The 12,895-nt window shown below is 47.6% G+C and overlaps 1 pseudogene; it reads right to left on the reverse strand.

Annotated features, from left to right (window-relative positions):
* Nucleotides 1–3,620, reverse strand: part of LOC136627335 (zinc finger protein 271-like) — a 47,400-nt pseudogene extending 43,780 nt beyond the window's left edge.
* Nucleotides 3,621–12,895: the final 9,275 nt, after the last annotated feature.

The following is a 12,895-nucleotide window of genomic DNA, read 5'->3' on the forward strand; positions in this document are numbered from 1 at the left end:
CCCTCGTAGACCTCATACATCTATAGCAGCGCATCCCCTCGTAGACCTCACACATCTATAGCAGCGCATCCCCTCGTAGACCTCATACATCTCTAACAGCGCATCCCCTCGTAGACCTCATGCAGCTATAGCAGCGCATTCCCTCGTAGACCTCATACATCTATAGCAGCGCATCCCCTCGTAGACCTCATACATCTCTAACAGCGCATCCCCTCGTAGACCTCATACATCTCTGGCAGCGCATCCCCTCGTAGACCTCATACATCTCTAGCAGCGCATCCCCTCGTAGACCTCATACATCTATAGCAGCGCATCCCCTCGTAGACCTCATACATCCCTAGCAGCGCATCCCCTCGTAGACCTCATACATCTCTAGCAGCGCATCCCCCCGTAGACCTCATACATCTATAGCAGCGCATCCCCTCATAGACCTCATACATCTCTAGCAGCGCATCCCCTCGTAGACCTCATACATCTATAGCAGCGCATCCCCTCGTAGACCTCATACAGCTATAGCAGCGCATCCCCTCGTAGACCTCATGCAGCTATAGCAGCGCATCCCCTCGTAGACCTCATACATCTATAGCAGCACATCCCCTCGTAGACCTCATACATCTATAGCAGCGCATCCCCTCGAAGACCTCATGCATCTATAGCAGCGCATCCCCTCATTGTTGGAGAAACTGTGGACAAATAGGATCACTGCTCCATTTTTTCTGAAGTTGCCCTCTAATCTCCACCCTTTGGAAAAAGGTGTTTAACATGATAGAAACCCTCCACCTCTATGCAACTAAAAGCAAACCGGATTTTGCGCGTCTACTGCTAGGGATAGATAATTTCCCATTGGGCGGCCATATACTACACACAACTCATCTTACAATGGCACACAACTGGAAAAGCTCCAGAGTTTCTTTCATGAAATGAAATATCTTCTATAGTCTCATCTAGCTGCACCAACGGAAAAATACTGACAGTCCAAAGCAGAACATTGGATCCCTTATATCCAAATGGGACACTGGCTGACAAATCACCCCTCAATTAGCATACAAACCCCTCACATCCCACCCCTCCTATATCCAGGTCTTAAACCCCCTCCTTCCCCTAACAGATCCTTTAGCCATAAGATAAAAGCCTTGAAGTTGTACCAGCAAGTTTCTATACCTGATATCTAGTACTCCGGTGATGAACTACATTACCCAGCAGATCTTACTTTTGTAAGAAGGAGCATCAGTCTCTTTACTGTTCAGCAACGTATCGCATGTTTCAGATCTCTCTTACACGGTACAGAAACCGTATTCTAACCCAACAAATGTGTCAACTTTATTATAAAACCCAATAAAAATGATTGAAGAGAAAACGTTGTATGTATTCCAAGACTATTAATTATTACTACCAGGACATTATAGTCCCAGTGTTTCTGGAGGCACATCATACAAACAGTAGCTTGATTACCACAGAAGACAAACACAGCTTGGCTCCTTCCACAGCAGTGACATCACCACAGGTCCTTCAGCCCACCGGATCTCTGTGGTGGAGGTAGGTCAGTGTGTTCTGTCAGGACTGCTGACATAATAGCAGATCAGTGGTGTTCTAATTTTATTATTTTTGTCATCCCATTTTCAAGAGCCCTAACTGTGCTGTTCTTCTGTCGGTAAGACTGTTTTACATATGTTGTAAAAACTTCAATGACATCACCAGGGGGCGGAGCGATGGCATCACCATATTCACAGACAAGTGGTCGTTAGTATCAAACTACAGGACATCTCGCAAAAGCTGAGTTCGCGGACAACTATGTCAATGAAAAATGTAAAAGTTATTGGGCGCAGAAGATGGCGGAAGAAAAGAATTCAAAGAAACCAAATGTCTGAGAAAAATAAAAGTAGTACAGTAAAGGAAAAAAAACTATAGAAATTGGGTGTAGTAATCGTACTGACCCATAGAATAAGGTTATTATGTAATTTTTGTTGCAGTTTGCGCGCCGTAGAAACAAGACTCGCCAAAAAAAAGGCAGAATCTCGGTTTGTTTTCATTTAAAGCGACTTAGAATTTCATAAAGAGTTTTTCATACCTTATACGGTACGTTAAATAAAACCATTGAAAAATACAACTCGTCCCGCAAAAAACAAACCCTCGTACAGCGACGTCGAAGGGTAAATAAAAGGTGTAAAAATTGTTTAAAAGGGGCGGAGAAAAAAACAAAACTAGAAAAAAAAAAGGGGCGGCGTTATTAAGGGGTTAATGATGTGCAGTTATCGGAGCTGAAGCATTACTGGGGAGGGGGTTACCACCGAGAGATGAGGTGCAAATAATGCTGGTAAATCACTAAATGTAGCAGTAAAACATAACTTTATTAATATGTTCTACAGAGTTTAATACAAGCACTAAATGAGGGTAATAATACCAAAACTATATAATAAACACCTAGTGGTACCATCGGGGGGCAACCGCTTCCCCACTGAGCAATACAACCAACTGTCATATACTCACCTCTCCCCCCTCCCGCTGTGTCCCACCATGGTGCTATGTCCCCCCTCAGGTCTCAGTTTACAGCTGCAGTCCCGCCCGGTTCGTGGGACGTCACAGGGACTGCAGCCAATAAGAGCTCAGAGATTCATCTTTATGTGAAACTGTACAAAGGCTTTCCTGACACCCAGATAGGTGATATCCACGACACCACTCTCATCCACTACTTCTGTGAAGGGGAATGCATTGTGGCTTGCAGTTTTCCCCCCGCCCCGACAATTACAAGTAGTCCAAACTAGCTGGGCCTCATGTAATTGTAGGGTCACAGCAAACTACGATACAACCCTACTGACTGCCATTATACTCCAATGAGAAGAGTATTGTGGTCAGAGTCTCCATGTAGCCACAGCCGTACTGGTGACCCCTTCACCAATTTAGAGGGGTTCAACAAATTACCAATATGAAACTAAGAGAACAATAAAGGCAGACAATGATATTTTATTGGCCACCATCGCTCACAAGTCCCACCAAGCTGGATATCCACTCTGTAGATACAACCTAGCAGCTCTTACCGGTGATGCCAGATCCCTCTTCCTGCAGTCCCGCAGGGACTATATGCAAAGCGGAGCAGGAGCTGGTAGAGATACTTGGGGGGACGGGGGCAGCATGGGCCAAGGCCGCTCTCCAGCCCTGCACCGCCGCCGACTACTGTAGCAGTAAGTCTGTTGAAGCAGAGATCTTCGGTAGCCACATTCTCTTACTGATGCACGATACAGCAGCCATCCGCTATGTAGTCACTGACTAACATCACTGTATGACTGGGATGCTTACATATCAGCAATTAGTAAATGTGTATTGGTGATCTGTAGGCCTTCTGATTATACTGACTTTAATTAACAACTGTGTAGTGAATGACTCCACTAATCCAACTAGCACAGTGTCCTGCCTGGCTCACACCCCACTTCCTGCCTACAAGCACCAGGGGCACATGCCCCACATCACCCCTCCACAGCTATGATCCTAAATATATCCATTACCTGGTGATGGGAGCAGCTGGCGGGCCTCCATCATGGCGTCCTTATACAGATCCTTGTGTCCTTCCAAATACTCCCACTCCTCCATGGAGAAATAGACAGCGACATCCTGACACCTTATAGGAACCTGACAACACAAGATACAGTCATTACCCAGAAGCCTCCAGTGCTGTTACTGTATAATGTCCCAGCATTCCCTGCAGCGTCACCTCTCCAGTCAGCAGCTCAATCATCTTGTTGGTGAGTTCTAGAATCTTCCCTACATTGATGTTCTTATGTATCAGATGGCGAAGTGGGGGCCCCATGATTGGGCTCAGGGGTCTTCCCCATCCATCACACACAGGGGCCCGACAGTCATCACTAGAGGTCTTCTTCACTACTGTGTAATCCTGTGTATGGGGAGACAATAATAAATATCACTACTGGCATTTCCAGAGTCCATCACCTCCCCAGTGACATCATCAGTCATTACAATAGATAAGAATGACATATGACATCACCAGAATCTCTCCCCTCTCCGGTGACATCATCTGTTATAACCATAGACAAGAATGATGTAATCTGACATCACCAGAATCTCTCCCCTCTCCGGTGACATCATCTGTTATAACCATAGACAAGAATGATGTAATGTGACATCATCAGAATCTCTCCCCCCTCCAGTGAAATCATCTATTACCATAGATACGAATGATGTAATGTGACATCATCAGAATCTCTCCCCTCCCCAGTGACATCATCTATTACCATAGATAACAATGATGTAATGTGACATCATCAGAATCTCTCACCTCCCCAGTCAGCTGGAGGAGTATCTCTAGGGTGAGGTTGAATACACTCTCCGCCATCTTGTTTCTGTCCTTCTCCATCTCTGATGAATCAGTCCTGTAGGGACCTGAATGGAAACAATATGAACCAATGTAAAAACCACAAAAACCAACATCTCCAAGTTCAGCTGCTTTTTCCAGGGTTTTCTCTGAAGCGCTGCAGTGTTTTAGCGCACAATATAGATGTCTGCAATGTACATGCGTGTTGGGATGTATGTGTGACATCGGGCAGCAGAATCCTCCGGACAGCCTCCCGTTAACCCCTTCCTGCAGCCATTTCTATAGGTAGTACATGTACGTCCTGCAGCGTCGGGGTATGTATGAACGCGCGGCCATCTCCCTCCATACAGCGCGAGCGCCGGCTGTTTATTGCGGCTGATATCATCTTCGATAAGCTGTCAATTCTGATAGCGCCATTTAAAATGGGATGAGATCGCAGGGAGCCGTGCAGGTGTCATGGCAGCCGGGGGCCCTCTGTAATGCCACGGGGCTGTCCTGGCAGAATTCCTATCAAGCCATGCCTGTGGCTCCTCCAGAAAAGGAGTGAGAAGATGAGCCCATTCCCATCTAATTACTTCTCTGTACTAATTACGTACTGACTCCACGACCTAAACGTTTACCAGCGTCCGGATCGCGGCATCCAATAATTCGCACAAACCTCAGTAAAGTTTACACCGCCCTATCCCGTCTGGGCCCAATCTGTAGCAGAAAGTAGGCCGACCACTTCTATAGCGAAAACCCGTTACACGCTGCCGTCACAGAGATAACAAATATCACTAGCAAGGAACCGCTAATACATTCCTGATGACAGATGGAAAACATCCTGAAGGTCATACAAATGGCCACCAAAATAAACCTGCAGGGGGCGCCCTCCAGCCCCACACCTGCCCTGCAAAGAATTGCATCTTCTACACCCTGGTGATCAGAGGCATCTCGTCCTTCATCTACTAGGACTTACTATTCTTATACAGAGGAGTCCACATCCCGGTGGTAAGAGGAATCTGGTCCTTGAGCCGCTAGGACTAACTATTCTTACACAGAGGAGTCAACAACCTGGTGGTCAGAGGTATCTGGTCCTTCAGCCACTAGGACTTACTATTCTTCTACAAAAAAATCTACATCCTGGTGGTCAGAGGGATCTGGTCCTTCAGCCACTAGGACTTACTATTCTTATACAGAGGAGTCTAAATCCTGGTGGTAAGAGGAATCTGGTCCTTCAGCCGCTAGGACTAATTATTCTTAGACAGAGGAGTCAACAACCTGGTGGTCAGAAGAATCAGCTCCATCTACTAAGAGTTACTGTTCTTACATAGAGGAGTCTACATACTGGTGGTCAGAGGGATCTGCTGCTTCAGCAGCACGGACTTACTATTCTTATACAGAGGATTCTACATCCTTCTGGTCAGAGTGATCTGGTCCTTCAGCCGCTAGGACTTACTGTTCTTCTACAGAGGAGTGTACATCCTGGGGGTCAGAGGGATCTGGTCCTTCAGCCACTACGACTTACTATTCTTATACAGAGGATAAGGTACTGGACAGACCCCGTTGACCATAATGAGTTCTGGATGGCAGTTTCCTGGATAAGTAGCACAGGGTGGTGTAGAGACTTCAGGCTGTCAGGCATTGTGTGTGTCAGGCCTTGGGCCTATCTCAGCTTCCATGTTATGGTTGTCATTTGTCAGGCCCTGGGAAAGCTGGATGAATTCAGTGTTCTAACCTCTCATTCCTCTCTTTTGTATCTGGCAAGCCTTCGATCTACAGGAGGACAGGAAGCCCTTTGTCCCACCGGCTACTGACAAGGAGATGCTAAATAGGCCCCTGCTGGCATGGATTGGCACCTTGGATGGTTCACGCAGACATCCTGGTGCCAAGTTCACATCAGAAGGAAATCATTTAATAAAGGATATTTGGGCGAATGAAGGTCTTAGCCAGATATGAATTAGATTTTCAGAATCGGGCTGACCAGCCGAACAAAACTCATCTACAGGCATTGAGGTCCAAGGCTCAGAGCACCCAGAACTGCATATCTGGGGAAATATGGATGTCAACCCATCCGTGCGTGGGCTCAAACCATATGTAAAATAAGGACAAAGAATGTGCCACGCCCAAATTCACGTTTACATAACATAGTAACATAGTATGTAAGGCTGAATGAAGACAATGTCCATCTAGTCCAGCCTGTCTATCCTCCTGTGTTGATCCAGAGGAAGGCAAAAATCCCCAAGGGCAGAAGCCAATTAGCCCTTTTGGGGAAAAAATTCCTTCCCGACTCCCTAATGGCAATCAGACTGTTCCCTGGATCAACCCCTAATAGTTCCTACCTGCCTGTATACCCGGATTGACAATTAACCTAAGACTTATATCCTGTAATGTCCTTCCTCTCCAGAAAGACATCAAGTCCCCTTTTAAACTCCTCCATGGATTTTGCCATCACCACTTCCTCAGGCAGAGAGTTCCACAGTCTAACTGCTCTTACGGTAAAGAATCCCCTTCTATGTTGGTGATGAAACCTACTTTCCTCTAATCGTAGCGGATGTCCTCTTGTTACCATCGCGGTCCTGGGTGTAAACAGATCATGGGAGAGATCCTTGTATTGTCCCCTCATGTATTTATACATAGTTATTTAATCACCCCTTAGCCGTCTTTTTTCTAGAGTAAATAATCCCAATTTGGATAGCCTCTCTGGGTATTCCAGTCCCGTCATTCCATCTATTAGTTTAGTTGCCCTTCTTTGAATCCCCTCAAGCACTGTGACATCTTTCCTGAGCACTGGTGACCAGAATTGTACGCAGTATTCCATGTGAGGCCTGACGAGTGCCTTATATAATGGAAGGATGATGTTCTCATCCTTCGCCCCTATACCTCTTTTAATGCACCCCAAGACTTTATTTGCCTTTGCAGCAGCTGACTGGCATTGGTTACTCCAGTTTAGTCTACTATCCACTAATACCCCCAGATCCTTTTCCATATCACTTTTCCCTAGTGGTACCCCATTAAGTGAATATTGGTGACATCCGTTTCTCCTGCCCATGTGCATAGTCTTACATTTTTCAACATTGAACTTCATTTGCCATTTTCCTGCCCAAGCCCCCAGCTTATCTAGGTCCGTTTGTAGCCGTACATTGTCTTCCGTTGCATTGATTATATTGTATAATTTTGTGTCATCTGCAAATATTTATATTTTGCTGTGCAGCCCCTCTATCAGGTCATTGATAAATATGTTGAACAGAGTGGGGCCTAATACTGAACCCTGTGGCACCCCGCTAGCGACTGTGGTCCAATCAGAGTACGAACCATTTATTACCACCCTCTGCTTTCTATCATTGAGCCAATTTTTTACCCACTTACACACGTTTTCGCCCAGTCCGAGCTGCCTCATTTTGTATATTAGCCTATTATGTGGCATGGTGTCAAAGGCTTTAGAGAAGTCCAGATATACAAGATCAATAGATTCTCCCTGGTCCAGCTTAGAGCTTACTTCATCGTAGAAACTGATCAGATTTGTCTGACATGAGCGACCCTTCATGAATCCATGCTGGTGAGGAGTTATTCCCTTGTTCTCCTTGAGGTACTCATCGATGGTGTCTCTCAGAATCTCCTCGAAAATTTTTTCCGTTACTGAAGTGAGACTTACTGGCCTGTAGTTACCAGGCTCACTTTTGCTCCCTTTTTTGTAAATTGGAACCACGTTGGCAATGCGCCAATCCAATGGTACTACACCGGTCTTGATAGTGTCTAGAAATATTAGATATAGCGGCCTAGCTATCTCGTCACTTAGTTCCCTTAGTATCCTTGGGTGTATTCCATCTGGGCCCGGCGATTTATCAATTTTAGTCTTCTTTAGTCGCTTCCGCACCTCCTCCTGCGTTAGGTATGAGATATTTTGTGATGGGTTCATTTTATTCCCCTGCATCTCGTGTGGCATTTCCTTTTCGTTTGTGAATACACTTGAGAAGAAACTGTTTAGTAGATTTGCTTTCCCTCCGTCATCATCAATGATCTCTCCTGCATTATTTTTTAAAGTGCCAGTGCTCTCCCTGCAAATCCTTTTGCTGTTAATATAGTTGAAAAATATGATTTTAGCGCTTCTTCGCTGCCTTCTTGCTTTAGTAGTTTGAACGCTTTCTTTTTTTCGTTTATTGCCCCCTTTACCGTCTTGTCGAGCCACATTGGTTTCCTTTTAGTTGAGTTTCTTTTATTTTTAAAGGGAATGAACTGCTCACATGAGGTGATTAGGATCCTTTAAAACTTTTCCCATTTGTCCTCTGTACCGTTATTTTTGAGGGTGTTGTCCCAATTAATGTTACCGATAGTAGTTCTAAGCTCATCAAATTTTGCTTTACTAAAGTTTAGTTTATTTGTCGCTCCCTGATAAGGCTTCTTATTGAATGGCAGCTGGAAATTGATTACATTGTGGTCACTGTTCCCCAAGTGGCCCTCAAACTGCACCCCCTTTATACGTTCCGGTTTGTTAGTTAGTACTAGGTCCAGAATGGCCCTCCCTCTCGTTGGTTCCTGTACAAGTTGGTTCAGGTAATTGTCTTTAATTACTCTCAAGAACTTATCACCCCTGTGAGATTTGCAGGTTTCGTTCTCCCATGTTATATCCGGATAATTAAAGTCCCCCATGATAATTACTTCGTTGCGGTTTGACACCTCTTCTATCTGCCTTAGTAGTAAGTTTTCAGTTTCTTCTGTTGCTTTTGGTGGTCTATAGAAAACCCCTATCAGGATTTTGTTATTTTTTTCTCCCTGTATTTCTACCCACAGAGATTCCACCTGTTCTTCTCCTATATCCTCCCGTAGCCTCGGCTTCAAGTTCGATTTGACGTACAGACATACCCCTCCCCCTTTCTGGTTCCTTCGGTCCCTTCTGAAGAGATTGTACCCCTGCAAATTCACCGCCCAATCGCACTTATCATCAAGCCATGTTTCCGTAATTCCGACTATATCATAGTTTTCATCAGTCATTCTCGCTTCAAGCTCACCCACTTTACCAATCAGACTTCTTGCATTCGTGGTCATACAATTTATATAGTTTTTTTTTGTTTTTTAAATTTGTTTTGTTGCTATTCATACTAATGGCTGATCTATCAGTTCTAACTGTACTAACCCCACCCCCTGCTCGACCCCCATTCCCTTTGCTTGGACCCGGGTCGCTAGTTACACTGACTACCCCACTATTTCTCATTTCACACTCCCCCCCAGTCCCTAGTTTAAACACTCCTCCAGCCATCTAGCCATCTTTTTCCCCAGCACGGCTGCACCCTTCCCATTAAGATGCAGCCCGTCCCTACGGTAGAGCCTGTAGCCGACAGCAAAGTCAGCCCAGTTCTCCAGGAACCCAAATCCCTCCTTCTTACACCAACTCCGGAGCCACTTGTTTACCTCCCTAAGATCCTGCTGCCTTTCTAGTGTGGCTTTAGGTACAGGTAGTATTTCCGAGAAAACTACCCTGGAGGTCCGCGCCCTGAGCTTGGACCCTAGGTCCCTGAAATCATTTTTGAGGGCCCTCCATTGACCTCTAACTTGTTCATTGGTGCCAACGTGCACCATGACCGCTGGATGTGCACCATGACCACTGGATCCTCACCAGCCCCTCCCAGTAATCTGTCAATCTGATCCGCGATGTGTCAAACTCGAGCGCCAGGAAGACAACACACCGTTCGACGATCCCGGTCTTTATGGTAGATTGCCCTATCTATCTCCCTTATAATTGAGTCCCCCACCACTAGAACCTGTCTAGCCTGCCCTGCGCTCCCCGTCCTAGTCTCACCGGAGCAGTCATCCCCCTGGCGTTCAGAGGGCATGTCGTGCTGCAGCGGTGCTGGCTCTCACACGCTGCTGCAACCGCTCAACCGCTGCTGCCTCCGCTCAACCGCTCACACGCTGCTGCCTCCGCTCACACGCTGCTGCCTCCGCTCAACCGCTCACACGCTCCTGCCCTCACGCAACCACTCACACGCTGCTGCCTCCGCTCACACGCTGCTGTCTCCGCTCACACGCTGCTGTCTCCGCTCACACGCTGCTGCCTCCGCTCAACCGCTCACACGCTCCTGCCCTCACGCAACCACTCACACGCTGCTGCCCTCACGCAACCACTCACACGCTGCTGCCCTCGCGCAACCACTCACACGCTGCTGCCCTCGCGCAACCACTCACATGCTGCTGCCCTCGCGCAACCACTCACACGCTGACACTTATGCGCAACCGTTCAAAAAAAAATTTTTATTCCCCCCCCCCCCCTTACAAACACTTAGACCCACAGACACACACACACACACACAGAAGACACAACTAGGGCACACCAGATACACAGAAGACACACACTTAGCTCACAAACACACACAGAAGATACTTATCGGCTCCTGCGGCTCCTCCACTCCTCCTGGTGACATCACCTGCTCTCCCGGCGGCTGCTCACTCTGCCCTCCTGTCTCAGCTGCTCCGTTCTAGTCCCCTCTGCTGCTGCTGGCGCTGGACTCCTGGTGGCCTCTTGGCGTCGGCTACTTCTCTGCTCCGGTCTTACCTTACTGCCCCTGCTTCGGCGCCGGTATCGGCTCCTGCGCTGCTGCGATGTCCCCTTCAGCCCCCCCCCCCTCTCCTCCCCCGCTCGTGCCTCTGTCTCGGCGCGCTGCTCCTGGCGTCTGACGACATGGGGGGCTTTCCCGCCAAGATATGACCGAAAACGGGGAATTATGATTTTCCACCAGGAATACAGGACTCCACCCCAACCCACCAGTGACATCAGAGGGGGCGGGGTAAGGAGTGTTCTGAGGGTCCTTTTATAATGTGGGACCCTACAGGCCCCAAATTGTCAGATCCTACAGATACGCCTTAGCATAAGGCTTCAACCCCTTCCCACAACAGGGCGTAAATTCAAAATCCCTCTGCTCCTGGCTGCCATGTGTAGCCAGGAGCAGAGGGATGTCACCCAGCATGTGATCATTTAAAGTGTAAAAAGCTTACATTTCATCTCCCCCCCACGGATCTTTTGCGCACGCGCCCATCGCCAAAATGGCGGACGCATTCGTAAAAGTCAAAGATTGCCCGGGAAATTCAAAATCTCCCTGCTCCTGGCTACAAAATGTAGCCGAGAGCCTGAAGATTTCACGGAGAGCCGCGGTGAGCGGTTCCTGATCACGTGTTCGCCATTTTCCAATGGATAATGGCGATCACGTAAAAGTTAAAAAAGGTGAAGCTTCATCTCCCCTCCCTGATGTGATCGGTGAGAGGAGATGAAACTTTTTAGCGGGGGCTCCGTATTTGCAACCCGACGCGATCTTTCTCCGTGAACTTTCCCGGATTCTGCACATGCGACCACCGGCAAAACACCGGACACATGCGCGGGAGTCGGGGAGCCCGGGAAATGTAAAATCTCCTTACTCCCAGCGACCAACGGTCGCCGAGAGCCTGGAGCAGTGACCTTGTTGAGCGGTCGCCGGTCACGTGATAAAAAGGTAGCGATCTACCTTAGGCCGGTCTCACATGACCGGATAGGAATTACGGATTTCGCATGCGTCTGATCCGTGATAATACATTGATCAATCGCACTGGATTACACAATTCCGCTCACATTAGCGGGTCGGAATTACGCAATCCACTGGCAGAAAAGAGAACGCAGCAGGTTCTATTTTACTGAGGATATCAGCAACACAGAGCCCATTGTGCTCCATGGTCGTGGATATACCCGCAGCCCATACGCAACTACCTTGTATACGGGCTGCGGGTACCCGTGTCATCGCTAAGCGACGGTGCGGGAAATACAAACAAAAAAAATATATATACTGCGCATGACCGCCTGTGTGAGTAGGCAGTTATGCGCAGTAGATTACGCGGTTGTACGCAGGGTCACAGCTGGGCTCACAGCTGGGATCCGCTGCGGGTCTCCGCAAGCGGATTCCACATATGGCCGCAGGAGCCCAGCGTTACTCAGACCGCTACCTGTAATACGTATTTTACAAGAAGCCCTGGGAACGCTCGCCTTCCTGCAGTTCCAGGAGCAGCTTGTTGAGCGCCTTCTGTGCGAGACCGCCGCACTTCGGCAAGCTTACGGAGACCCACAGAGCGCCACTTTTTACACCCCATCCGCGCGGCTGAGGTCACAAAATAGCCCCCAAAAAGCATGAGAGGAGGGGGGATACCCGGTTTTATTGCCCGATGTACCCATCCCAACCAGCCTCCGTAATTACCCCTGTCTTCGGAAATACCACACAGTTCATATTATTACTTTCAGCTAAGATTTGGGGAACGCTGAAAAGGGGGGGAGGGGTGTAGGAATTTTTCAACGTGTCAATTTTTATTTCGTACAAGTGGGCAATGGGGCCTGGAATTTATTCAGTTGTGCCCTGCAATCCAACAGTGTTCCCTCCATTACAGGCCTTGCCATGTTTCCTGTAAGTAGATTAGGGCCACAGCGGGAATGTTTTTGAACACGGGACAAACGGGGGTGTCCATTTTGGGGTGAACGTCTTCATTCATGTATGTGCTTTACAAAAAAACTGTTTTTAAATTGACAAAAAAATGAAAATCGTGGGCAATGGGGCCTAAATCACCTTCATGCAAAATGTC

This window comes from Eleutherodactylus coqui, chromosome 5 (genome assembly GCF_035609145.1).
Source record: "Eleutherodactylus coqui strain aEleCoq1 chromosome 5, aEleCoq1.hap1, whole genome shotgun sequence".
In the NCBI taxonomy this organism is placed as follows: domain Eukaryota; kingdom Metazoa; phylum Chordata; class Amphibia; order Anura; family Eleutherodactylidae; genus Eleutherodactylus; species Eleutherodactylus coqui.